The following is a 27,064-nucleotide window of genomic DNA, read 5'->3' on the forward strand; positions in this document are numbered from 1 at the left end:
GGGTGACATGCAAAATGACTTCAGGTAATACCAAGACAACATTTCTTATGTTATATTTAAAAGAATTGTGCATTTATTTTTAGCAACTTCTAATTTCTATAAATGAAATGAATTTATAATTTATAATTATAATGGAAATTTCCTTTTAAAAGAAATGATTCCAGTTTAAAAAGGGAATCACTTTAAGGAAAAGTTTTAGAGGAATAATAGTATAATTGGTATGCTGATAAAACAATATTTATGAAGTTTGGTATGTGAATGACTGAAGTTTAGACAGTTTCAACTTCCACAGGCCAGGACAGTGCGGACCCAGAGAAAAAATAATTGGGACCTTCTTAATTAAAATTTTTAATGTAAATCTGTAGATCATGAATGTTATGTAGAGGCTAGCAGTTTGATTCTTCATGGTCTCTCAAAATTTTAGTTCTTAAAAGATGCCATTATTAGAAATAGTGTTATGAAAGTAAAACCCACAATGTGGATTTTAAAAGGAGGAAGAGGTCATGCCTGAGTCTGGGCTTTTAATGTTTGATCTTGATTATTCTGTTGAGTACTTAAAGCTCATTCTGAAACATTGAGTTGTGAGAGGCCATTTGGTTTCCTTGATTTAGTGCCTCTGAATCCTTTCATCTCTTTGCCTCGAGCTAATACTGTTTTCCTACTTTCAGTTCAAATGTCTAATTCCCTGGGAGTCTTTCTGAAATCACAAATAATAAAAGGCAAGTGCTATTATTTGGTAATTAGAAGAGAAGATTTACAGAGAAAAAAATAGAAATTCATGCTTTGCATTTATTTATTCATTTAAAAATAGCTCTAAAAGATTTTTAGTTTTTTTGGAGACACTCATATTGAGGAAAACATTAGGAATAATGCAGTTCAGCCATCATTTCTTTGTAGAGAGTATGTTATTAACAGGATCCAAAATACGTTAATATTATTTGGTAGGGAGAGCTATGGAGTTAGATATATGTGTATGTGATTCTTGGTTTTTCCTCCTTCTAGCTATATGATCTTATATATATCCCTCCAAGCCACAATTTCCCAAACTATGAAATGGGGAAAAGCAATATTTGTTTTCTGACATTGTTGTGGATTAATTTAAAAAAGGCGTAAAAAGGGCTTATCATGTAAATGGAGTACTTTTTTCTTTAACCTTTTCCTATAAGTGGAATTTCTCAGTTTGGCTCTTTATTTCGGACTAATCAATTATATGCTTTTATTTAATTGCACCTTAGTTCTGCCTCCATAAATCTATTATGGTAGGGACAATGTCTTCCTATTTGTATTATCAGCAGCGTTAGGCTCAGAGTCAGTACTCAATATTCACCAACTGATCAGAGGAGGATAAGGCGACTGGCTTAGGAAACAGCATTCTTACTGTTTTGTGGACTCGAGACTACCCAGATCTTTTAAAGCAGTGATCTGTCTCTGGCATGCCTTGTGGTGGCAAGCAGTGACACTTTCTCAGGGAGCTGACCTTATAAGGCAAGGAGATTCACCAACATCTCTTAACATAGTACTTAATGGTTTGGTGCCTAGGCAACTGGCATTTTCTTTTAGGCATCTAACTTCAATATTGTCTTGCAATTTGAAGCCTCTTTCTCTTATTCAACTACCATGGAGACAGTGAGTTATTTAATCAGTGTCTTTTACAAAATGTTTCTTTCGTATTCTTGAAATCTATTATTGTTAACCTCTCTCTCAAGATTTCTTTTCTTTTCCATGCACTGTAATTCTAGAGATAGCAGTAGCACTGAATCTGTTTTCTGGCAACTCAACATTTGATTCAGGATTCAGTTCCTACTGGTATTGGCTGCATGAAATCACCTGTTTCAATACGAGGAAATATTTGAAATTGTGCATCTTTTGAGCATTGGTTGGGTGGAGAGGCAATATCACTAGACAGTTGGAATAATTTGTTTCTGTTGTAAATCTGAAGTTTTGAAGTCATGTTGTAATTAAACCTCAATTTACTGAGATTTTAAAAATATAAAACATTTACTGAAATGTCTTTAGAAAGGACTTTCTATGTTTGCTGACTTCCTATAAACTTAAAACCAGTTATGGGATCTAGTAGTTCAGAGAAGTTATGTAACATTTTCTAAAGTTACTACATTCTCTTCAGTATGCATTTAGACAAATAATTTTATCCTTTCTATCACAGTTTACTCACCAAATATATCTGAAACTGGTATAGCTGTTGTAATTTCACTAATAGATTATCTTAGACCTTTTCTTGTATCCTGCAAATAGATGTATAAAAGAATTACAAAATAAAATTTTATTCCACAGAAATATCTGTCACTGTGTTTCCAAGCAGACCATATTCTCTATGAGAGTAGGGACTGTGTCTGCTGTTTTAACTTTAGTGCCTTATAAAATGTCTGGCACTTAGTTGGCACTGAATATCGTTTAGTGAATAAATAAAGGAATGCAGTTGTTGTTCAGTCAATAATTCATGTACGACTCTGCTACCCCATGAACTGTAGCACGCCAGGCTTCTCTGTCCATCACTCTCTCCCTAAGTTTGCTCAAACTCATGTCCATTGAGTTAGTGATGCCATTCAACCATCTCATCCTCTGTTGCTCCCTGCTACTCCTGCCTTCTATTTTTTCTAGCATCAGGGTCTTTTCCAATGAGTCAGCCCTTTGCATCAGGTGGTCAAAGTATTGGAGCTTCAGCATCAGTCCTTCCAATGAATATTCAGGACTGATTTCTTTTAGGACTGACTGGTTTGATCTTCTTGCTGTCCAAGGGACTCTCAAGCATCTTTTCCAGCACCACAGTTCAAAAGCATCAATCCTTTGCTGCTCAGCCTTCTTAATGGTCCAGCTCTCACATCCATACATGACTACTGGAAAAACCATAGCTTTGATTATATGAACCTTTGCTGGCAAAGTGATATGTCTGCTTTTTAAAACACTATCTAGGTTTGACATAGCTATTCTTCCAAGGAGCAAACGTCTTTTAATTTTGTGGCTGCAGTCACCATCCACATTGACTTTGGAGCCCAAGCAAATGAAATCTGACACTGTTTCCACATTTTCCCCATCTATTTGCTGTGAAGTGATAGGATTGGATGCCATGATCTTAGTTTTTGAATGTTGAATTTTAAGCCAGCTTTTTCACTGTCTTTCCTCACCTTCATCAAGAGGCTCTTTAGTTCCTCTTCACGTTCTGCTGTTAAAGTGGTATCATCTGCGTATCTGAGGTTGTTATTTCTCTGGGCAATCTTGATTCCCTCTTGTGCTTCATCTAGCCTGGCATTTCTTATGATGTACTCTGCATAGAAGTCAAATAAGCAGGGTGACAATATACAGCCTTGATGTACTCCTTTCCCAATTTTGAACCAATCTGTTTTTCCATGTCCAGTTCTACCTGTTGCTTCTTGATTTGCATACAGGTTTCTCAGGAGATAGGTTAAAGTGGTCTGGTATTCCCATTTCTTGAAGAATTTTCCAGTTTGTTGTGATCCACAAAGTCAATGGCTTTAGCATAGTCAATGAAACAGAGGTAGATTTATTTTTTGAATATTTTTTAGTGAATAAATAAAGGAATGCAGTAAGAGATGCTAAGTGTCTAAAGTAAGTGACTCTTAGTTTCCTCTGAGTATTGACTAATAATACATGTGTTCAAAGTTTGGAGCTGATTGTTATCTTAGTGATATGAGTTGATTCTAGGTCAGAGTGTTCAGGTCAGGGGAAGTCCCAAAAGCTTAAGTTAATTTATTTTCTTCTAGCTAATAAGGTCTTATAAATAGCTAGAAATTTGATAGGAACAATGGAATTGATTGGACTCCTTAATTTAACAGATCTAATAATGCATACTGTGCATCAGTGTACCATTTGTGCTAATATCTAGGGATACAGACTAGCTATGAGCATCCTTATCCTAGATGGTTTAAAGGTCACATATGAGGTATATATTGTGGATTCAGCTATTCCAACACAGGTTTCTAGGAAAAATCTGTCTCAAATTGATCATGACTTTAAATACCATGGATGCCATAGGGTAAAACTCCAATTTACCCAAGTTCAAATTCTGAATCTTGATCAATTTGTTACAGTTTTGTATTGTATCTGAAAATTGTGATGAATTTGTTTTTTTAATCTCCCTCAGAGTTTTGTGAAGGTAAGATGAAATAATCTATATAAAACATTTATTCATCCATGTGGCACACAATTTATGTGATTTGGTAAGTTGAAGAAAAGACTTTCAACCCTCTTTAAAACCAAGGTATCTTATACAATTCCCTAATCCACAGGTTGATGATCAGTCTCTTTCATTCAAGCAGAAGATCCTCATAAATCTGCCAAATTTTAATTGCCTTTGACTTCCCTTCATCTGGTGTGGTGATGGTCACATAGTAATTTTTCAATATCTGGTAAACAAGAATGAAACTTACACAGAGCTTAAAAGTGTTAATGCCCCATCCAAAATACTCATGGCCCTATATAATGTTGGATTTTGTCCAGTGATAAGATTTCAGAAGTCTTTAAAAATTTTTCTTTAAACTGTTTTTGTTTAAAAGTAAGAAGAAAATAAATCTTCCTAAAATACAATTGGCCATGTATATTTTTAGAAAATAAACTACTACTGTTTGAAGAGGAGCAATCTGTACTTTTTCATAAATATGTCACATTTTTGAACTATAAGAAAAAAAGAAAAAGACAACTTTAATCTCCTACTGTTGTTTCAAATTCCATCCAGTTTAGAGATTTTTTCTTTTACCACACCTCTTAAGTGTCAATTGTGGTGCTGGTGTGGTAGCAACTGGATGGGCTTAGACTTGGGCCTTAATGTATAGTTAGTATATAATACCCAGTAGTTGCTCAGTGCACCTAGCCTTCCAATCTTACCAAGTCCTCTTGTGTCTGGTGGGTAAATGTGAAAAACCATAGAACCAAACACATTCCAATTCCCCTGGGCTATTTGCTTTTAATAGCGGGTTCACATATAGCTGCACATGTTTTCTCTAAACCCTTAGGGATAATAATTTCAGACACTCCTTTAGCATGCCTTTCTTAAATTTCCCTCACATTCTGTCACAAGTGAAGCCACCTGATTCCAAACCTCTTTTGAGGGTTTGGATAGATTTTATCTCTTCTGTCCCATCCAATTGCTCTCCCTGCTGCTCACATTTCTCCTTTCCTATTCTGTGTTCCTGCAGCTGCTATTTTTTGGGTTGCTTCCTCTGCTTTTACTCTTGCTCAAACCTTAGCTTCAGGGTTGAGTAAGTTGTCACAATGAAATCCCCAGGCTTCTGTGACTGGAGTTTGAGATCATTCCCCAGCCTCTGTGAATATAATAGGAACCTCAATGTAAAGTTCTCATAAGTTGATAAAAGTTAAAATGAGTACCAGAGAAATAACATATTACATACAAATAAACAGATAAAGCAGAAGAGACAAAAAGAGAAATCTTTATAATTTCTGCTTCTCCTTAGTCTGCACGCAGGCTGTCATACAGGCTGTCCAGACTTTACCACTTACAGATCCAAACACTTTTGAGTGAAAGCTTTCATTCATCAAAGGAATGTCAGTTAGGATTTGAGTGACTTCATACAGTTAGGGTAATGCTAGCCCTCGTGTTTGCTAGTGTTCAGGAAACAGAAATGTTAGAGTAAACGCTAAGATTTCATGGTTAAACAAATAAAGTTTATTTCTTGTTTATTTCTTAACAATGTAGGTTACCACAGGTCCATGGGGCTCGAGGGATGAGACTCTACTAAAAAGTGTCAGCGTGAAGTCCTGGTTTAAGTGTGTCCACCTTCTACAGCTGCTTACCAGTAATTAAAAACCTGGAGGAAGATGCATGGGAGGTTTTTCTGGATCATGTTTAGAAATGGTGAACAGAAGTCATTTTTATTCACATTTTATTGGATGACATTACTCTTATGGTTATCTCAACTAAAGTAGAAGCCGAGACCTACATATAGGAAGAGGAAGAAAGAAATACCTCTTTGCTTAGAAATTAGTTCTACATGGCCATAGCCATCTCCAAAGTTCACTCTTAAGTATAAACCTCAAATCAATCTGATTAATTTCTTTAGTGATAAGTTTCTAAATGATAATTTGAAAAACGTAGGGGAAATAAGGAACCATTCTGATAAACAGCTAATATTTTGTCTCATTTTTCTATTCAAAGGTCATACTCAGCCCCTCCCCAAAGGAGAAAATTAATAGTACCATTTAGGTGTCATTTCCAGATCAAAGTCTATAATTTCTTAGTGATTAGTGTTTCTTTCAATCAGGTACAGATATGACTCCATGAGTTCCAGTCACTTCTTTAAAAAAAAAAAAAGAGAGGAAAAAAAAAAAAATCTCTGTCCTCTACCAGCAGATACACAATACTGGATCCAAAACAGGGTAACTGAAAGACAAATTGCCTTTAGAAAAGGGAAGATTGGAAGGCCTAGTGGCTGGTCAGTGGTCCATTTTCAAGAATGAAAGCTTTCTGGAGGAGCTTTGTGAGGACCCCCTGCTCAGCAGAGGAGGACATTTCTGAGCAGACCTTGGATTCGCTCTCATTCCCTTTTTCTTTGTTTACTTCTGTTACTCATCTACCCTTGAAGTCTTCTTCCTTGACTTGAGGCTCTTATTTTCTCTGTTCATGTGAAGTGAACAGAGTCATTGTGAAGTCTACCTTATTTGGAACAGCTTTTGAAACCTGCTGCCTGTTAGTGCGTTTGGGGTGCTAAGACCTCTTCTATAATCATGGGCTAGTTTTTCTTTTATGTATTTATTTCTTGACCTAATTCATGGATTTTTTTTTGGTAATATAACTCCTCAAAAACTCATAAGACTTGTGCACTAAGTGCTGACAAGTTAGTTTCACATGCTAGTAATCATCAGCCCAAGTTCTTGCTCTTATGTAATTCTCAAGTCTGGTTTATTTTATTAAATCTTCATCTTAGTGCCTCTTTCTCTCAACATATGGAGGCTGTTTTGAGGTCATTTGAAACAATTTGAGTCCTTTGTAGAATTGATAAGAATTAGTGGGCTTTTTCCCCCTAAAGCCTTTTTCCATTTTATTTCATACTCTCAGGTTCCAAAGCTATTGACTTTTCCAGCCTTGTGAACCTGCAAATTTTTGCATTCAACTTACTCTTGGAACATTAGTCCAAACTTCTTAATCCTTGCCTTAACTGCAATCTTCTTCACACTAACTAGCTATAGGCAGCATATAGCAACTGATGAACACTAATTCTTCTCTCTTTTCAACTATTGTCCCCTGGGGCTAGTCTCAGTAGACTCCTGGTCAACTTTTTAGATTGTTGGAGACAGCAACACTTTTACCAACTATTTTACCAAAATAAAAGAGGGTTCTCCAACCTACTAGCCATCTACTACCAGAGTCCTGCTGCTGCTGCTGCTAAGTCACCTCAGTCATGTCTGACTCTGTGTGACCCCATAGATGGCAGCCCACCAGGCTCCTCCATCCCAGGGATTTTCCAGGCAAGAATACTGGAGTGGGTTGCCATTTCCTTCTCAAAAGCATGCATACATGCTAAGTCGCTTCAGTTGTGTCTGACTCTATGTGACCCTATGGACAGCAGCCCACCAGGCTCCTCTGTCCACAGGATTCTCTAGGTAAGAATACTGGAGTGGGTTGCGATTTCCTTCTGCAACCAGAGTGCTAACCCAATGCAAAATACTGGGGATTTTGGTCTAGTAGTATCACATTTTGAGTAAGATAATGGTTAAGCCTTAGGATAATTTTAGTTGTTGTGGCAAATTAGTCCCCACATTTCTTTGACTCCATGTATTAATAAGTTTATTTACTCTTATGTGAAAATTCAAAGTCACTGTGTGGATTCTGTCAGCCATGCCAAGACGCATGCCGAAGAAGGTTTTGTTCTCACTAACATTCAGTGTGTCTTCCAACTATGCTTTGAATTTCAACTTTGGGCTAACAGAAGTTGGAAGACATGGAGATGGACACAAAGGAAATTGATGTGGACCCAGGTCTATAGTAGTGCCTGTTCTTTTCACTATGCTCATGCAAACACATTTAACACTAAGAGAAGCTGGGCAAAGTAATCTAGCTGTGCACTCAGGAATCAGATAAGATGGATTTGAAGCATAGCACTTGCAGTCTCTGCTATAATGTCTTAAATGAGTAGGCATTTCTTATGTACAAGAAATCTCAGAGCAGACTGTTGAAAGCTGGTGTTCTGATCCTATCATAACAATAGAGACTGCTTTTATCTCCCCTACTCCCTTTTTTTCCCAGAAAAAAAAAGTGCTCTTGCCTGAGATTTCCAGCAATAACTTATTGTCCAGACTTGAACTAAGTGACCATTGTTAGTAGCAAGGGAGGCTGGGAAGTTGGATATTTTAGCCAGGAACATTTCTCCTCTGTTTAGAATTGGTTCATTTACTAAGGGTGAAGAGGAGAATGACATTGGGTAGTGTCTGCACTAGACATTATCAGTGTCTTTCTCAAAGCATATGATTTCCACACTCCAGGGAAACATCCTACCCTGGTACAGACCTCTTTTTCTCTCAGAAAGTAGTATATAAAGCACTCCTATCTTCTAGAACATTCAGAAATATATATTTGAAATGTCTTTCAGTACCTTGCACCATGTCTGCAACATAGTACGTAGCTAATTTTTTATTGGAATAGTTAACCAAATGAGTAAATACATCAGTAAACCTGTGTGACTGGAGCTTCCCTGGTGGCTCAGATGGTAAGGCATCTGCCTGCAATGCGGGAGACCTGGGTTTGATCCTTAGGTTGGGAAGATCCCCTGGAGGAGGGCATGGCAACCCACTCCAGTATTCTTGCCTGGAGAATCCCCACGGACAGAGGAACCTGGCAGGCTACAGTCAGTGTGCTGGGTCACAAAGAGTCGGATATGACTGAGTGACTAAACCCACACCTGTGTGACTGAGGAGTTAAAAGTAGATGTCCTTTGACAACTGTCACCAACAAATGTGCAAGTCCAGTTATGTAATGGATAGAATGAGATAGTTATTGTTCATTTACAAACCATTTCCCCCAGATATTTCTTATCTATGAGATAGTTTATGCCTTCTAAGTCATCAACAGTTTGCATTCAAGTTTGTTCTCTCTTTTATAGTCCTAGAGAAAACTTAAAAAAAAAAAAAAACCCAAATTCCAAAGAAGTCCATAAAATAGAAGTCACCCCAAAGTGTGAAAAATACATTTAGTAAAGAACTCTAAGCTAAAAGGCAAGGACTGTATTTTTGGAAGGCAGGGGAGGTGGAGAATACTGTTATGAAACCAATAAAATGAAAAGCAAACTTTTTTTTGACTGAAATAGATTGATTATGCAAATACTGATTATTACTGTGCCTGGAAAAATTCATCTAGTCAAAAAGAGCAAATGTCAAGACTATATGTCCATGAGTCTCTCTTTTTTTTAACTTGTTTTATCTGGTGGTTAAAACAGGGAGGAACAGGTACATGAGAGGTACATGCTATGTGCCACTGTTGAAATGACGCAGCCAAAGACACAGGGTTTTGCTTTAGAAGCCACAAAAGACTTCCTGTGATGTCAGGCAGCCTGTAATAACCCAAATAATAGCCCCCAAATGCACATCTCTGATGTAAGCTGCCATTATCAGGTGATAATTATTTCTTCTTTATAGGAATCAGCTTGCCAATCACTTTGACGTGCTTTCAGTTTGTTTCAACAGTACACGAGTTTCCTTTTGCTTTTCCATGGAAAGTCTTTGACAGACTTCATTGCTTTGAGTGCCAGTCACTGTCTTGTTGGAAGTCTGTCTGGATGTCCCTTTCTGCAAAGCAAGTAAGTTTCTGTAGCATCAAAGTGAGAATAAAAATATGTTGACAAGCTCAGCTCTCTTTGTGAATCCCTTGGACAGTTGGGCCCTACTATGCTCTAAATACAGGACTGTTATTGGAAAATATTAGCTGATGGTGGTAGAATGTGCCCATGGAAATAGGATGTCCTGAAGGTGGGGAATTTCAGCCAGATGCTAGCACTGAAGGATATCTAAGCAAATTCTTCCAGGATTTGTATGTAGAGATGTATTTTCCTAAAATTAAAAACTTTCATTATGAAGACTCTTGTAAGAGAACAGGAAAACATTTTGACTTAGCTTGTCAGGAAACATACAACTTATTTTAGGTTATTTTTTTTTGAAGACTTATATTTTTAAAATATAACAAAAACAAAATTAAGACTAATTTTACCACCTGCTGGATAGGGAAGTGAGAGCGTTGTTTGAAAGTGGACCTAGCTAGGAGTTATTTTGCTTTTCTTGCTCTCTCAGCCCTGGCTCCACAACTCCAGAACAATACATACATTTAAAACTTTGTTCTGCTTCATAGAAACTGGCCTTTCTCAAACTTTGTTTTGAAAAGGATACATATACCCATATGTATCCACCATGGATATAATCTCTGATTCAATGGTTTTCCTTTAAAAAAACACTATTGTAGTTGACAGGGCTTGTCTACATTCTCCAGGGGATTCTGTAGATCTCATATTTCCTTTACTTTTGCCCCAGGCAACTGAGTTTTTGAAGAAAAATTTGAAAGTTGGTGATATAAATTTCAATTTATTTTTTACCATCCATAGTTTTGTTCAAAACATCTTCAATTTTCTTGTTTTGTGTTGCTCCTTATTAATAGGACAACATGATGCTAGGGACCTGCTATTTTTTCTCCAGCATACTGAGAAAATTATCTGCATGGAAAAATGGTACCTTCATTCACACCACTGACAGTAACACCTGACAACTAGGAGGGACACTTCTCTCCCTTGCATTCTCCATGCTGCTACTGCTGCTGCTAAGTCGCTTCAGTCATGTCCGACTCTGTGCGACCCCATAGACGGCAGCCCACCAGGCTCTGCTGTCCCTGGGATTCTCCAGGCAAGAACACTGGAGTGGGTTGCCATTGCCTTCTCCATTGTGTGAAAGTGAAAAGTGAAAGTGAAAAGTGAAAGTGAAGTCGCTCAGTCGCGTCTGACTTGTAGCAACCCCATGGACTGCAGCCTACCAGGCTCCTCCATCCATGGGATTTTCTAGGCAAGAGTATTGGAGTGGCTTGCCATTGCCTTCTCCGTGCATTCTCCATATCTACCCAATTATCAAGGCCTATGGATTTTTACTTCCCGAATGTCTTTACCATCTGTTTCTTAATCTATTCTTGCTGTTGTATTCTTTGGTCTAGTCTAATATCCTCTCTCAGCTTGACCATGGCAATAACTTCATTACTGACTCTTGTTCATATTTACCCCTCTAATACAGTCTCTGCATTCTGGCCAGAGTGGTCCTCTATAAACGTAAATCAAGGATGTCATCTCCATGCCTAAGATCTCTCAATGATTTTATCTAAAGACATAGACCAAAATCCCTAACATAAGCTAACATGTGTTCATTTCATTCTTATCCTTCTGAACTTCTGTGTCTTTTTTAAAAATAACCTGCTTCTTTGCCCCTTAAAGCCTTCTTCTGGCTTCTCCATTTTTGGGGTCTCTCTTGTCATTCTGTGCTGATGGGAGCTTGAGCCATTGTAAACTGACCTTAAAAATTATTGTGACTTGTACAACAGTCATGGAGCTGTGGGACTTCGAGTCTTCAGGTTACAGTATCTTGAGGCCTTTTTCACTTTGCTTCCATTAGGTGCTCTGCAACAAACTGACAGTCCTAACCTTTGGGTAAGTCCACACAAGTTACTTGGATGCCTTCCTTTAAATTTTGAATGTTATCCAAGCCCCATCTACCCTGGCCTAAGAAACCAGAGCATGTTACTCCAGCTGATGATTCCTAATTGGAACAATCCAGTAAATGAGTCTCTAAAAGTGTCATTTTGGGGACTGTGTAACATGTCTGCTGGAGCTCAGTTTGTTTACACTTTGCCAGTGTCATCATTTACAAACTTCAAAAAACACATTGACAAATTCCCTAGCTGTTTTGGCAGTGCTTCCATCAATCACCCAACTAATAGCACCAACATTTCTCCTGGGCTATTATAGTCACTTCAATCGCTGCTGCTGCAGCTTCAGGAGAAAATAAATCAGAAGGGACTCTTTCAGATGGTCGCAAGTACAACACCATTTTTTTATTAAGCAGTATTTCCCTCCTCTCTCTTTTCTCCCTTCCCTCTCTCCACCTGCCTATAAACAATTTTTTTTGCTTTGTACTGCCTTAGATAAAGTAATCTAGATCTATGGCTTCCCTTTAGAGGCCCCTTTGCAATATTATTGGGTAATGGGCCTATTTATTATTTTGGATTTTTGTATGTCCTCTTTAGTTACTTTGTGCAGCCTCTCAAATCAATAAGTGTATTGTGTTTCTGCCGGCAACAGGTGCCTAGCTTCTCAAGCCCAACACACCCTCAGAGAGTGGCTCACATGTCTAATGACCACAGCATGAAAACCTGAAACCCTTTTGCCTTTCAACCAGGTTCTTTGTGTGGCAGCTTCAGGCAGCAGCTGTATCTCTGAGACTGAGTAGCTAGAGTATCCTTGCTCTTGCACTTCTGTTGTTGCCTTCTATTACTAAAGCCTCACACCCCTTTTTACAAGGAATAAATATTGCAAATACTCAGCTGCTACATCACCTCTGCAGATTTGTTTCTCTGAGTGCTACAGTCCTTCCTTATTTTCTATATTCCAAGCTTGTCTTTTTTCCTTGCAAACTGACCTGGGCTTGACACTCTTAAACAAGAGTGTATTTCAAAAAAAAAAAAAAAAGAGAGAGAGAGATAAAAACAGTCAACCTCTTCCAACTTCCTCATCATTAAGAAGCACAACCACATCTTCTCCCTTCACTGCACACACATTCAGAATCTGGACAGTGGAAGGGGAGTGCCTGCCAAACTTGGCAGATCAGGTGAGGAGGGCTGGCTGGGGATCTGCAGCCCAGCTGGAGTGTTTGCTGGCTGGAATGCCAACTGCAGGGCCAAACAAACTCTAAGACTGCATTTCAAGTTGCTGCCTGAGAGATGCTGTTAACTCCATCACTGAGGGCTCTATTCATCCTAAATGATCCATGGTCCTGGACAAAGCACCAACTGCAGCCTGTTGCAAATCTTGGCTCTGTATCTGACCAACCTATTAATCAGAATTTTAACTGGGCCTTGAAAGCGTTTTTCTTTCATGTGTAAGTCAGAGAGTGGATCGTGGTAGAGACTTCATGTAAATGATGCTATCAACTTGATGTATGGGGCCTTCGATGTCTGAATCTGTGGTCAAAAGGAGTATTATTTACCCTAAAAAAGTAATCCTTCCCCTGGATGCCTTAACTGCTTGCGGCTGTCTTCTCTATTAGCACTTTCATTGATTGACAGCTCTTTCTTGGTGCTGAAATGACCAAATGGCAGTAATCATTTTTATGTTTGAAAGGACTTTTCTCTTCAGTTAAAAGAGAAACACCCTCAATTTTTATTTTTTTTTTTTAAGCAGTTTTTCCAAGGTGGATTATTTTGTTTAATGGTAATCAGCCTCAAAGCTGTTTTTAGTTAATCAGCAACAATTATCTACTTGTATAAGTGAATGTATTCATAAAACAACTGACTGATTAGAATTTACTGACCTCAAAAGGGAGGGATATTTTCAAATTCCATTTTAGCCCTCAGTGACATGAGAATCTTTAGTACAGAGAAAGAATCAACATTTATTCCTTGTGTATATTGATGATTTTATTTTTATCAGATCTAAAACTGGGGTGATGATTGCAAATACTCCAACTCATTTATGGTAGAATGTTTTGAGTTCATATTTTAAATAGTACAATGTTTGTCAAACTTGGATATTGCATAGATTCCATTTCAAGGATTCAGTTTTCATGGCCCTTTCATATTGACTTGAATTTGTTAAACTAGTGAAAACCTTCTTGTCCATATAACTTTCTTTACCACTCTAAAATCTAAGGAAATTAGCAAATTAAATGAAAACAAAACCACAAAATCAATAAAATGTAATTAACAGCATTAATTAAATGATAAAGGAAATGTTAATTGTTAAAAGTAAATGGGTCACTCGCAGTGGAACCAGGGTTCTAGACATGCATGACAGTAAAATATGACACGCTGATGCTAATGTGTTATGTGATCACTAGTGAGCTGTAACACTGTATGGCCTTCATAGCACGAAGATATCACTTATGCCCTTTGCTTTTCTTCTTGTTCCATTGGCTCATGGCAATTACTGAGGACTGGTTGATCAATTACCTTGATCATGAGATACATGCAAAAGGTAATTTTCAAATCATGGGACAGAAATTGGTGAGGAAGCAATACAGGAAATCTAGGAAATTCATAATATTTTCATAGTTTTAAAAATCAACAAAATGAGAACACAGAATTTAAAAATTCTTATAAATAAAGTTGTTGAGTCCTAAAAATATGTTCTTTAACTGTGGTTTTTAAAATACTGGATTAAAAGAGAGCATGTCTAAGACTATACTAGCCTTCACTCTTCTGCTGATCCACCAGTCATAATCCACTGAGACTTTTACTTAGCCTTCTCACACTTTAGTTATTATTTTTGTCATATAAAACCAACTGAAATGACACAATTCAATATTTGTATTAGGCATCTACTATGTGCCAATCATGGGGTAAAATGTAGAACAGATCAGAGAAGAAAGAATGACAAGACAATCTATTATTTTAAAAAATGGTGATTCGATCAACTTATAAACACACACACACACACACACACACACACACATACACACATGCAATGTCAAAGCTATGAGTCAAGTTTATTCCATTTTACTGAGGACTATAGTATGGAGACAGCCCTCAGATAGCTCTGAAAAACTGTTTTAAGGAGGTAATGGTACATAAGTAATATTGGCTAAGGAGGGTACATGCAGTTAAGCACATACTTCAGTAGAGGGTTGCTGCTAGTCACGAGGAACAGATATCTTAGTTAATGGTTTTAGAGCTTTTCTAAATACAAGAAAATTCAAGAATTGGGGTTTATAAAATTTTCTTCTGAAAATATCTCACTATCTGAAGGCCTGCTCTGCCAGTTTTCTCAGAGCACAGAATGTCTCATTCCTGATTTCTGCCCTGAACTTTTTTCAGTTAAAGATCAGTGACACTACTGACTCAATCCTTGTAGAGCTGAATGTTCAATGTAATAGGCATGTTATATATTATGTGTTAGTTGCTCAGTCGTGTCCAACTCTTTGTGATGCTATGGACTGTAGCCCGCCAGGCTGTTCTGTCCATGGAATTCTCCAGGCAGGAATGTTAGAGAGGGTTGTCATTCCCTTCTCTAGGAAATCTTCCTTACCCAGGTATTGAACCAGAGTCTCCTGCACTGCAGGCAGATTCTTTATCTGAGCCTGATAAAGTCAGGGATGAGCTGACTTCATATAATATACATGCATTATTCTTTTTATTAGTAATACACTTATCATTGTAAACTGAACAATCAACAGTTTACTTGTTAGCTTCCACCAAGGTGGTCAAATTATAAAATATCGAAAGGATTTCTTTCCACTATGAAGCCATCAGTTCAGTTCAGTTCAGTTCAGTCGCTCAGTTGTGTCTGACTCTTTGCGACCCCATGAATCACAGCACGCCAGGCCTCCCTGTCCATCACCAACTCCTGGAGTTCACTCAAACTCACGTCCATCGAGTCATGGTGGCATGGTGATGCCATCCAGCCATCTCATCCTCTGTTGTCCCCTTTACCTCCTGCCCCCAATCCCTCCCAGCATCAGAGTCTTTTCCAATGAGTCAACTCTTCTCATGAGCTGGCCAAAGTACTGGAGCTTCAGCTTTAGCATCATTCCCTCCAAAGAACACCCAGGGCTGATTTCCTTCAGAATGGACTGGTTGGATGTCCTTGCAGTCCAAGAGACTCTCAAGAGTCTTCTCCAACATCACAGTTCAAAAGCATCAATTCTTCAGCGCTCAGCTTTCTTCACAAATAAGCAAATAAACTATGCTTACTATCATTAAGGAGAGAAAGAGGAAACTGAAACCATGAGCAAATAAGAAAAGATAAAACAAAGAGACAGATTTGAGCAAAAAACTAAATCAAATTAGAAGATAGATCTGAGGAAATCAACCAAGATGTATTATAGAGTGATAAGCAGATGGAAGATATGAGATAAACAGATGGGTGATATCAAGGGAAATTAAAAAAAAAATCATGGTGAATCCAAAGAAATAGTCCAACAGAAGTTTAACAGGAATTACAAAGAGAGAAAAGAGAATCAGCGCCAGACAATATTGGAAGAGATAATGGCTGAAAAATTACAATACTTGAAAGATGTGAGTCATTTGGTTTAAAAATATATATATATATATATATATATATATCAAGAATATCTGAGGAAGATTAGGAAAACAAATTTTCATTTAATAGTGTCACAGGAAAACTGTAGAATATGAAATATAAAGAAAATAAAAGCAACCAACAGGAGAACAACATAATGACAGCATAGATTTTACCAGCTCACCTAAATGTCCTAAATGGAGTCTCAGGCTCCAAAAACTTTACTCTAGACCAAGGATGAACATGCTGTGACAAGTTCATATACTGAACCATGGACTCCAGGAAATTATGGCAGCAGGAGAACAAAAAAAATATTTATGGGAAATAACTTGTCTTTAAGTGAGAAATTGTATGTTAAAAAATATTGTTTTATATATTTTGAGATACTTAAGATTTTTAAAATTGCTTTTATATAAATCTTTTGATGCTACATTCACAGAAATTGTTTCCCATAGGAAAGGCAATAATTATTTGTTCCATTTTAAGGATGGCAACACTGAAAATCTTTCTGGTCAAACAATGTTTAAAACTCATAAAGCAGGTAGGTATAAGAGGAAGGTTGAGAAACACAGGTGCTCTGATCCTTGACTCATATTTTAGGTCAGGGTTTACATAAAGCAAATATTTGGTTATTGTATTTGCCAATTATGCTGTATTAAAATGGGCATTGTTAAAACAGAGATTATCTGTCAGTTCCAAATATAGTTGCCTCAGAGAGTAACACTAGAGTTGCTACATTTAGTCCTTTTACAAATCACATTTGAGTAAAGATATTAAGAATGCAATATATTTCTCTAAATATTGTCCAGACTTATTTTTAGTGGCTTTTGATAAGAATATATTTGGTTCAGAGCTACACTAGTGAGGACTCCTAAAACATAAGTTCTAGAGTTAATTTAGGGCAGAAACATAAATAGTTTAGACTGTTTTATGATGGAAAAGGTCAATGTTCATTCCAATCCCAAAGAAAGGCAATGCCAAAGAATGCTCAAACTACCGCACAATTGCACTCATCTCACACACTAGTAAAGTAATGCTCAAAATTCTCCAAGCCAGGCTTTAGCAATATGTGAACCATGAACTTCCAGATGTTCAAGCTGGTTTTAGAAAAGGCAGAGGAACCAGAGATCAAATTGCCAACATCTGATGGATCATGGAAAAAGCAAGAGAGTTCCAGAAAAACATCTATTTCTGCTTTATTGACTATGCCAAAGCCTTTGACTGTGTAGATCACAACAACTGTGGAAAATTCTGAAAGAGATGGAAATACCAGACCACCTGACCTACCTCTTGAGAAACCTATATGCAGGTCAGGAAGCAACAGTTAGAACTGGACATGAAACAACAGACTGGTTCCAAATAGGAAAAGGAGTATGTCAAGGCTGTGTATTGTCACCCTACTTATTTAACTTACATGCAGAGTACATCACGAGAAACACTGGGCTGGAGAAAGCACAAGCTGGAATCAAGATTGCCGGGAGAAATATCAATAACCTCAGATATGCAGGTGACACCACCCTTATGGCAGAAAGTGAAGAAGAACTAAAGAGCCTCTTGATGAAAATGAAAGAGGAGAGTGAAAAAGTTGGCTTAAAGCTCAACATTCAGAAAACTAAGATTATGGCGTCTGGTCCCATCACTTCATGGCAAATAGATAGGGAAACAGTGGCTGACTTATTTTTCTGGGCTCCAAAATCACTGCAGATGGTGGTTGCAGTCATGAAATTAAAAGATGCTTACTCCTTGGAAGGAAAGTTATGACCAACCTAGATAGCATATTGAAAAGCAGAGACATTACTTTGCCAACAAAGGTCCGTCTAGTCAAGGCTATGGTTTTTCCAGTGGTCATGTATGGATGTGAGAGTTAGATTACAGAGAAAACTGAGTGCCAAAGGATTGATGCTTTTGAACTGTGGTGTTGGAGAAGACTCTTGAGAGTCCTTTGAACTGTAAGGAGATCCAACCAGTCCATCCTAAAGGAGATCAGTCCTGGGTGTTCATTGGAAGGACTGATACTGAAGCTGAAACTCCAATACTTTGGCCACCTCATGTAAAGTGCTGACTCACTGGAAAAGACCCTGATGCTGGGAAAGATTGAGGGCAGGAGGAGAAGGGGATGACAGGATGAGATTGTTGGATGGCATCAGCGACTCATGGATGTCTGTTTGGGTGGACTCCGGAAGTTGCAGATGGGCAGGGAGGCCTGGTGTGCTGCAATTTATGGGGTCACAAAGAATTGGACATGACTGAGTGACTGAACTGAACTGATGATTAAGGAAATCTACACCAAGAATGATTTACTTGTATTGAAGGTCTTTGCACAGATGATATGATTATTTATACAAAAAATTGAGAAGAATTGATAGAAAAATTTTTGGAAATTAAAAAAAATTTCTGAATATAGAAAATGGAAAGGACAAAGTTTTTCTACAAAGAAAATGGAAAGGACAAAGTATTTCTACACAGAAAATGGAAAGGACAGGCAAATTATTAGAAATAAAATGGTGAAAGTGGGCACAAATGCACAAATCAAAACCACTATGAGGTACCATTTCACACCAGTCAGAATGGCTGTAATCCAAAAGTCTACAAGCAATAAATGCTGGAGAGGGTGTGGAGAAAAGGGAACCCTCTTACACTGTTGGTGGGAATGCAAACTAGTACAGCCACTATGGAGAACAATGTGGAGATTCCTTAAAAAACTGGAAATAGAACTGCCTTATGATCCAGCAATCCCACTGCTGGGCATACACACTGAGGAATACAGAAGGGAAAGAGACACGTGTACCCCAATGTTCATCGCAGCACTGTTTATAATAGCCAGGACATGGAAGCAACCTAGATGTCCATCAGCAGATGAATGGATAAGAAAGCAGTGGTACATATACACAATGGAGTATTACTCAGCCATTAAAAAGAATACATTTGAATCCGTTCTAATGAGGTGAATGAAACTGGAGCCTATTATACAGAGTAAAGTAAGTCAGACAGAAAAACACCAATACAGTATACTAACGCATATATATGGAATTTAGAAAGACGGTAACAATAACCCTGTATACGAGACAGCAAAAGAGACACAGATGTATAGAACAGTCTTTTGGACTCTGTGGGAGAGGGAGAGGGTGGGATGATTTGGGAGAATGGCATTGAAATACGTATAATATCATATATGGAATGAGTCGCCAGTCCAGGTTCGATGCACGATACTGGATGCTTGGGGCTGGTGCACTGGGACGACCCAGAGGGATGGTATGGGGAGGGAGGAGGGAGGAGGGTTCAGGATGGGGAACGCGGGTATACCTGTGGCGGATTCATTTCGATATTTGGCAAAACCAATACAATAGTGTAAAGTTTAAAAGTAAAATAAAATTTAAAAAAAAATAAAAAAAAAGAAATAAAACGAATTTCTGAAGGCTTTCTGATATAAAATATTCCATAAAACCTCTTTTAGTTCCAGGTATCAACTTTAAATAATTAGAAATTTTAAATTGTGTTAGTTCTCAAATATGAAAAGTACCAATATGCATGCTAGTCCTTACAGTAAGAGGTGGAGTCTGTTTTCCTTTCCAGTGAATCTGGTTGTCCTTGTCATATAAGTTGGCAGAAATGATGACATGCCAATTCCAGACTCAACATTTAAGAGAGGTGGCACATTGTTCTTTTTCTCATAGAAACCAGTCACCATGTAAGAGGTCAAACTACCTTGATGACACCATGTTGTTAGAAAGTGCAATATATTCACACAGAGATAGAGGAGATTCTTGTTCATTGTTATTCAGTCGCTAAGTCATGTCCAGCTTTTTCTAACCCCATGGACTGCATCATGCCAGCTTTTCCTATGCTTCGCTGTCTCCCAGAGTTTGCTGAAACTCTTGTCTGTTGAGTCAGTGATGCCGTCTAACTATCAAATCCTCTGTTGCTCCCTTCTCCTGCCCTCAATCTTTCCAGCATCATTTTTTCCAATGAGTCGTCTCTTTGCATCAGTTGGCCAAAGAATTGGTGCTTCAGCATCAGTCTTCCAGTGAATATTAGGGGTTGATTTCCTTTAGGATTGACTGATTTGATCTTCTTGCAATCCAAGGAACTAGCAAGAGTCTTCTCCAGCACCATAATTTGAAAACTTTTGTTTTTTGGATTTCAGCCTTCTTTAAGGTTCAGCTGTCACATCCATACATGACTACTGGAAGAAACATAGCTTTGACTATATGGATCTTTGTCAGCAAAGTGATGTCTCTGCTTTTTAATATGCTGTCTAGGTTGGTCATAGCTTTTCTTCCAAGGAGCAACTATCTTTTAATTTCATGGCTGAAGTCAACATCTGCAGTGATTTCAGAGCCCAAGAAAATAAAATCCATCACTGTTTCCATGTTTTCCCCATCTATTTGCCACGATGTGATGGGATCAGATGCCATCATCTTAGTTTTTTGAATGTTGAATTTTAAAGCCAACTTTTCCACTCTCTTTTTTCACACTCATCAAGAGGCTTGTTGTTAGTTCCTCTTTATTTTCTGTCATTAGAGTAGTATCATCTGCATATCTGAGGTTATTGATATTTCTCCCGGCAATCTTGATTCCAGCTTGTGTTTGATCTAGCCCAGCATTTCTCATGATGTACTCTGCATAGAAGTTAAATAAGCAGAGTGACACTATACAGCCTTGACATACTCTGTTCCCAATTTGGAACCGGTCTGTTGTTCCATGTTCAGTTCAAACTGTTGCTTCTTGACCTGCATACAGATTTCTCAGAAGTCAGGCAAGGTGATCTAATATTCCCATCTCTTCAAGAATTTTCCAGTTTGTTGTGATCCATACAGTCAAAGGCTTTAGCATAGTTAATGACGTAGAAGTTGATGTTTTTCTGGAATTCTCTTGCTTTCTCTGTGGTCCAATGAATGCTGGCAATTTGATCTCTGGTTCCTCTGCCCTTTCTAAATCCAGCTTGTAAAACTAGAAGTTCTTGGTTCACATACTGCTGAAGCCAAGCTTGAGGGATTTTGAGTATTACCTTGCTAGAATGAAAAATGAGTGTAACAGTATGATAGTTTGAACATTCTTTGGCATTGCCTTTCTTTGGGATTGGAACAAAAACTGACCTTTTCCACTCCAGATCTTAAGCCATCTCACTCGAGGGACAAATAGGTGAGCGAAGAAGCCGTCTTGGACATTCTAACTCTGGAAAAGAGCAAACAAGGCGGAAGAATTTCCTTGCTGAGCCAATTCAGATTAAAGAATCATAAAAAAAATACATTTGTTTAAAAAAGATAAAGAATATATTCATGTTTTAAGCCATGAAGTTTGGCGGTAGTTTGTTATACAGCGATTGATATCTGTAACATGAGATATCTAGATCTAGGGGTGCTACTAACCAAAGAACATAAAACATGAAACTGACATTGTGTCTGAGCAGTGGAGTGGAAGGAAACCTAAGTGAGGAAATTGTTGTTGGAAGCTGGTGAAAAAGAAAACCTGTGTTATACAGTGGTGAAATGTTTTGCAGCATCATTGTCTGCAAATATATGGGAGAAGGAAAACATACCTAATAAGCTTATACATTTGGCTGAGGGAATTTCTGGGAAGAATTTTGTAAACTTTCTATGATAAAGTGCATGAAAAGAGAAATGAAATAGAAAAGGAACTTCTCAATTTACCCTAGGATTTAGAAAAAAATCCAATTCAAGGCATGCTGAAATCTATACTATTTCTTATTAGCAGTTTGTCCAGCTGGCAAAATATTCTCAGAATAAGAAATACCCTCAAGGAGAAGATCAAATGTAGGGAGATATCAGTTAAATCTATACCTTAGAATTAAGATCAGATCAAGTGTATGGCCATCAAGCCTTTCCTGAAAATATTTAGAAGATTGGAGTCAGTACTTCAAAGGCTTTCTAAATCAGACAAAAAAAGTTATAATAATTTTAGGCATGTTGTCCCACACCATTCTGACCTGCAGAGATTATTCTGTCTAGATAAATATTTGTGGGTGCAACTTTTGCATAATGGAGTCAATTGCAGTAAAATGCCTAGAAAATCCATCAAGCTTTAAAGACAAGTTATTGGAGAGAGCACTGCCAGTTTGAACCAAAAGAGACTTACAATACAAAAATAAAAGGAAGTCTTAGGATCCCCAAACTTACATAAGCAGCAGACATGGTGAGAAAGCTACTCAGCCACAAACATGGGAGGTTTCTTATAGAACGGGAAGAATGACTCAGAGGGCACAGCCATGAACCACAGAGAAATATTCCAAGAGAGCAGAACTAGAGTCAAATCTAGGAATTGCTTTTGAAGCAGAGGGAACTGAGAATATGTGACTGAATATATTTCAGAATTTCTATGGGACAGTTAAATTTCTATATGTGTTCCTTTTCAGAACTGGGGTGTCTAATGAGTTACTCTTTTCTTATTGGCCATGGAGAGGTAGATAATATGTCATTTTTAGTTCACAAGTTGTTGTACCTGAAAGACTGCATCTGAGAAGGCCTTATTTCAGTGTCTACCATTTAGATAAATCTGCATTAAAAAATCTGAGCCTTATGTCAGAGTGAAACAAAATTGTGTATAAGGGTGAGCATACTTAGCATGTGGAAGCTATATGAATCATCATGGCCTGAGACCACCATCAATTCCTTCCCTCCTTCTATGTATACATGCATGCGTGTGTGCTAAGTCACTTCAGTTGTGTCTGACTCTGTGACACAATGGACTGTAGCCCACCAGGCTCCTCTGTCCAGGGGATTCTCCAGGCAGGAATATTGGAATAGGTTGCTGTGCCCTCCTCCAGGGGATCTTTCTGACCCAGGGATCAAATCCACATCTCTTTATGGCTCCTGCATTAGCGGGTTGGTTCTTTACTACTAGCTCCACCTGGGAAGCCCCTATAGTAGTGGGAAGCCACTACTCCTCAAAACAAGAAGTGAAGTCTATTTATCTTCCCCTTGAAATCATTCTGAATTTGTGATTGGATTTGTTCAATAGAATGGGACAGTAAGCATGCTATGCAAATTCTAGTATCCATTAGGAGATTTAAGGACTTCCACTTCCTTCTCTTAGGAGCCAGCCATCAGGTTAGAAGTCCAACTACCCTGAAGCCATCATGATGTGAGCAAACTCAAGCACGCCACATGGAGAGACCACATGGAGAGAGAGACATGGTCATCTTGTCCTCAGTAGCTCTATACATCCCAGCAGACACAACAGTCATATGGGTGAAGGCACCATCTTGGACTTTCCAATTTTAGCAAGTATCACGAGGAGCAAAAAAATTACCCAGTCTGGCCTAGCCTGAATGATGGAATCAAGAGAAATAGTACGTTGTTGTTCATAAACAACTTGGTTTCGGAGTAGTTTGTTTAACAATAATAGGAAACAAGAACGTTAGCTTAAAAGTATATTACTTACAAGGGTAAGAAAAACAAGGTTTTAAATGATTATTAAGTAGAAAGTAATAAGAATAATCAAACACTGAAAGTCATCAAGGAAGATCTGAGTAAATGGGGAAGTGTAACGTTCATAATTAAGAAGAGAGTATTATTATGATGTTAATGCTCCTCAAATTAACCTGGGTTTAAAAACTGGAATGCCTTTGGGAAAAAATTAGATTCATCTTATAAAGATAACAATGATTATATCCCACTGACTAGCAAAATCACTTGTACCAAATATATATATAATATATTTATATAAAATATATATTAAAATATATATGTATAAATATATACATGTACCAAATATAAATAAAAAAAATATATATATATATACATACATACATACACTATTGGAGAAGGAAATGGCAACCCACTCCAGTATTCTTGCCTAGAGAATTCTGTTGATGGAAGAGCCTGGTGGGCTGCTGTCCATAGGGTTGCACAGAGTCAAACACGACTGAAGCAACTTAGTGTGCCTATATAAATTGAGAGGGAAATGGCAGCCCACTCCAGTGTTTTTGCCTGGAGAATCCCAGGGACAGAGGAGCCTGGTGGGCTGCTGTCAATGGGGTCACACAGAGTTGGACATGACTGAAGAGACTTAGCAGTAGCAGCAGCAGCAGCATATATACACTATACACTCCAGAGAAACTCTTGTACTTCGTATCAGGAGATTTGCATATGTACAAGAATAACCAGCCCCAATTAAATGGATATATAATATATACTATCTACCTACAGAAGAATTCTCTACTTCAGTGGAAATAAATGAGCTTCAGGCATATGCATCAATGTGAATGATTCTCAAAAACAATTTCTAGAAAAAAATTTAGAATGATACTTACAGAATGGCTACATTCAGTTCAGTTCAGTTCAGTCACTCAGTCGTGTCTGACTCTTTGCAACCCCATGAATCGCAGCACACTGTGCCTCCCTGTCCATCACCAACTCCCGGAGTTCATACAAACTCATGTCCATCGAGTTGGTGATGCCATCCAGCCATGTCATCCTCTGTCATCCCCTTTTCCTCCTGCCCCAAATCCCTCCCAGCCTCAGAGTCTTCCAATGAGTCAACTCTTCCATTAGGTGGCCAAAGTTCTGGGGTTTCAGCTTTAGCATCATTCCTTCCAAAGAAATCCCAGGGCTGACCTCCTTCAGAATGGACTGGTTGGATCTCCTTGCAGTCCAAGGGACTCTCAAGAGTCTTTTCCAACACCACAGTTGAAAAGCATCAATGTTTCGGCACTCAGCTTTCTTCACAGTCCAACTCTCGCATCCATACATGACCACAGGAAAAACCATAGCCTTGACTAGATGAACCTTTGTTGGCAAAGTAATGTCTCTGCTTTTGAATATGCTATCTAGGTTGGTCATAACTTTCCTTCCAAGGAGTAAGCGTCTTTTAATTTCATGGCTGCAGTCACCATCTGCAGTGATTTTGGAGCCCCCCAAAATAAAGTCTGACACTGTTTCCCCTGTTTCCCCATCTATTTCCCATGAAGTGATGGGACTGGATGCCATGATCTTAGTTTTCTGAATGTTCAGCTTTAAGCCAAACTTTTCACTCTCCTCTTTCACTTTCATCAAGGGGCTTTTTAGTTCCTCTTCACTTTCTGCCATAAGGGTGGTGTCATCTGCGTATCTGAGGTTATTGATATTTCTCCTGGCAATCTTGATTCCAGCTTGTGATTCTTCCAGCCCAGCGTTTCTCGTGATGTATTCTGCATATAAGTTAAATAAGCAGGGTGACAGTATACAGCCTTGATGGACTCCTTTTCCTATTTGGAACCAGTCTGTTGTTCCATGTCCAGTTCTAACTGTTGCTTCCTGACCTGCATATAGGTTTCTCAAGAGGCAGGTCAGGTGGTCTGGTATTCCCATCTCTTTCAGAATTTTCCACAGCTTATTGTGATCCACACAGTCAAAGGCTTTGGCTAACCTTATATGAGTCCAAACTAGCCAAAATTAAATAATATATTAATTAAAGCATATATATATATATATATATATATATAAAATAAAACTTTTAAAAGGTAAGCAATAAGAACAGATTCGGGCATAAACTAAGTACCACATATATTTGTTTCCATTTATTATTTCATCATCATTATTAAAATGTGCATTAAATTTATTCTATCTATAAGATATGTTGCACAGTTTAAAAGACCCAAAAAAAGCCTCATTATTGAGAAATGCAAGGTAAGAAAGAGTGTTTTATATCGAATGCTTTTAAGGCCTTACAGTGACATTAGTTTAATTTATGAAATTAAATTATTATTACCAAAAAGAAGATAATTATTCTTAAAGTAAAAACTACATCATAAAACAATAACATTTAGATGATGATGAACTGGCATGAAAATTCCAGGAGCCAAGTAAAATGCTGATGCAAGAGAATTAAAAAGGGAGGAAGGCAATAAATATTCTAGGTTTCAAATTACTAAGTGTCAAAGAAAAGGGTTCTTGTGGACTGAAACAAACACACAACAAACAAAAATAACAAAATGATGAACAAGCCTGATACTAACAGATACAATACAGAAAAGTCACAGATGTACAAGAAGATGGCAGAAGCATATCCAAAATTATGTTAGAATGACAATGACAATTTTAATATAAATGAAATAAATTTACCCAGTTCAAGGAAAAAGAACCAAAAATAAAGTAGACTACCAGATCTGTTTAAAAAACAAAACAAAACTGAAACCCATTCCTACGAGAAGCGTAAGAGACCTACTTTAAAAAGTGGCTATGAAAGATGATGGGAAAAATGAAAAAGTGTATTCAAGTCAAATGAAACCAAAATTGCAGAGTTAACAAATTCATATCATAAAAAATTAAATGAAGGCAAACAATATTGTATGAAAAATGGAATATTGATGGGAATTGCCCATTATAGAGATATAATTGTCCAATAGAAATATATAAATAACTATTTAACTGTTCTGTTAAACAGAACAATAAAATTGTGTGTGTACAGGTGTGGGAAATCATAAACTAATACACTGTTTCAAAAGTAGAATCTTATATTTCAAACATGTTAAACTGTGGAATTGCTTTATTTATAGGTTTTATATGAGGGTGACTTTTCCTGTCTTAGTCAACTTCAAGGTTTATAAATCTGAGATAATGAAAATGTCTTACTTCTATTTTTATTTTGTTTTTCTTACTAATCACATACATAATGAATTACCTTTGTGTTCTTTTGGTTTAGACAAATTTTGTTGGGTTTCTGTCACCTGCAATAAAAAATAAAAGGAGTGCTAACTAAAAATATGGCATCTGGATGTTATTAATCAAATGCCCATGTAATTGCTGGGAAAATTCCCCTGGGAATTGCAATATCTATACCAGTTCTCATCAAAAATGAAAATGTGTGCATTTTAAAACTAG

At 37.6% G+C, this 27,064-nt stretch overlaps 1 long non-coding RNA gene across 1 annotated transcript in view; it reads left to right on the forward strand.

Annotated features, from left to right (window-relative positions):
* The first annotated feature begins 1,547 nt into the window (after window positions 1-1,547).
* LOC133235580 (uncharacterized) overlaps window positions 1,548-27,064 on the forward strand; it is a 149,886-nt gene continuing 124,369 nt past the window's right edge. The window contains exon 1 of the long non-coding RNA XR_009732598.1: window positions 1,548-1,626. This is a non-coding gene — a long non-coding RNA (uncharacterized LOC133235580). The remainder of the gene's footprint in view (window positions 1,627-27,064) is intronic.

Source organism: Bos javanicus, chromosome 2 (genome assembly GCF_032452875.1).
Source record: "Bos javanicus breed banteng chromosome 2, ARS-OSU_banteng_1.0, whole genome shotgun sequence".
In the NCBI taxonomy this organism is placed as follows: domain Eukaryota; kingdom Metazoa; phylum Chordata; class Mammalia; order Artiodactyla; family Bovidae; genus Bos; species Bos javanicus.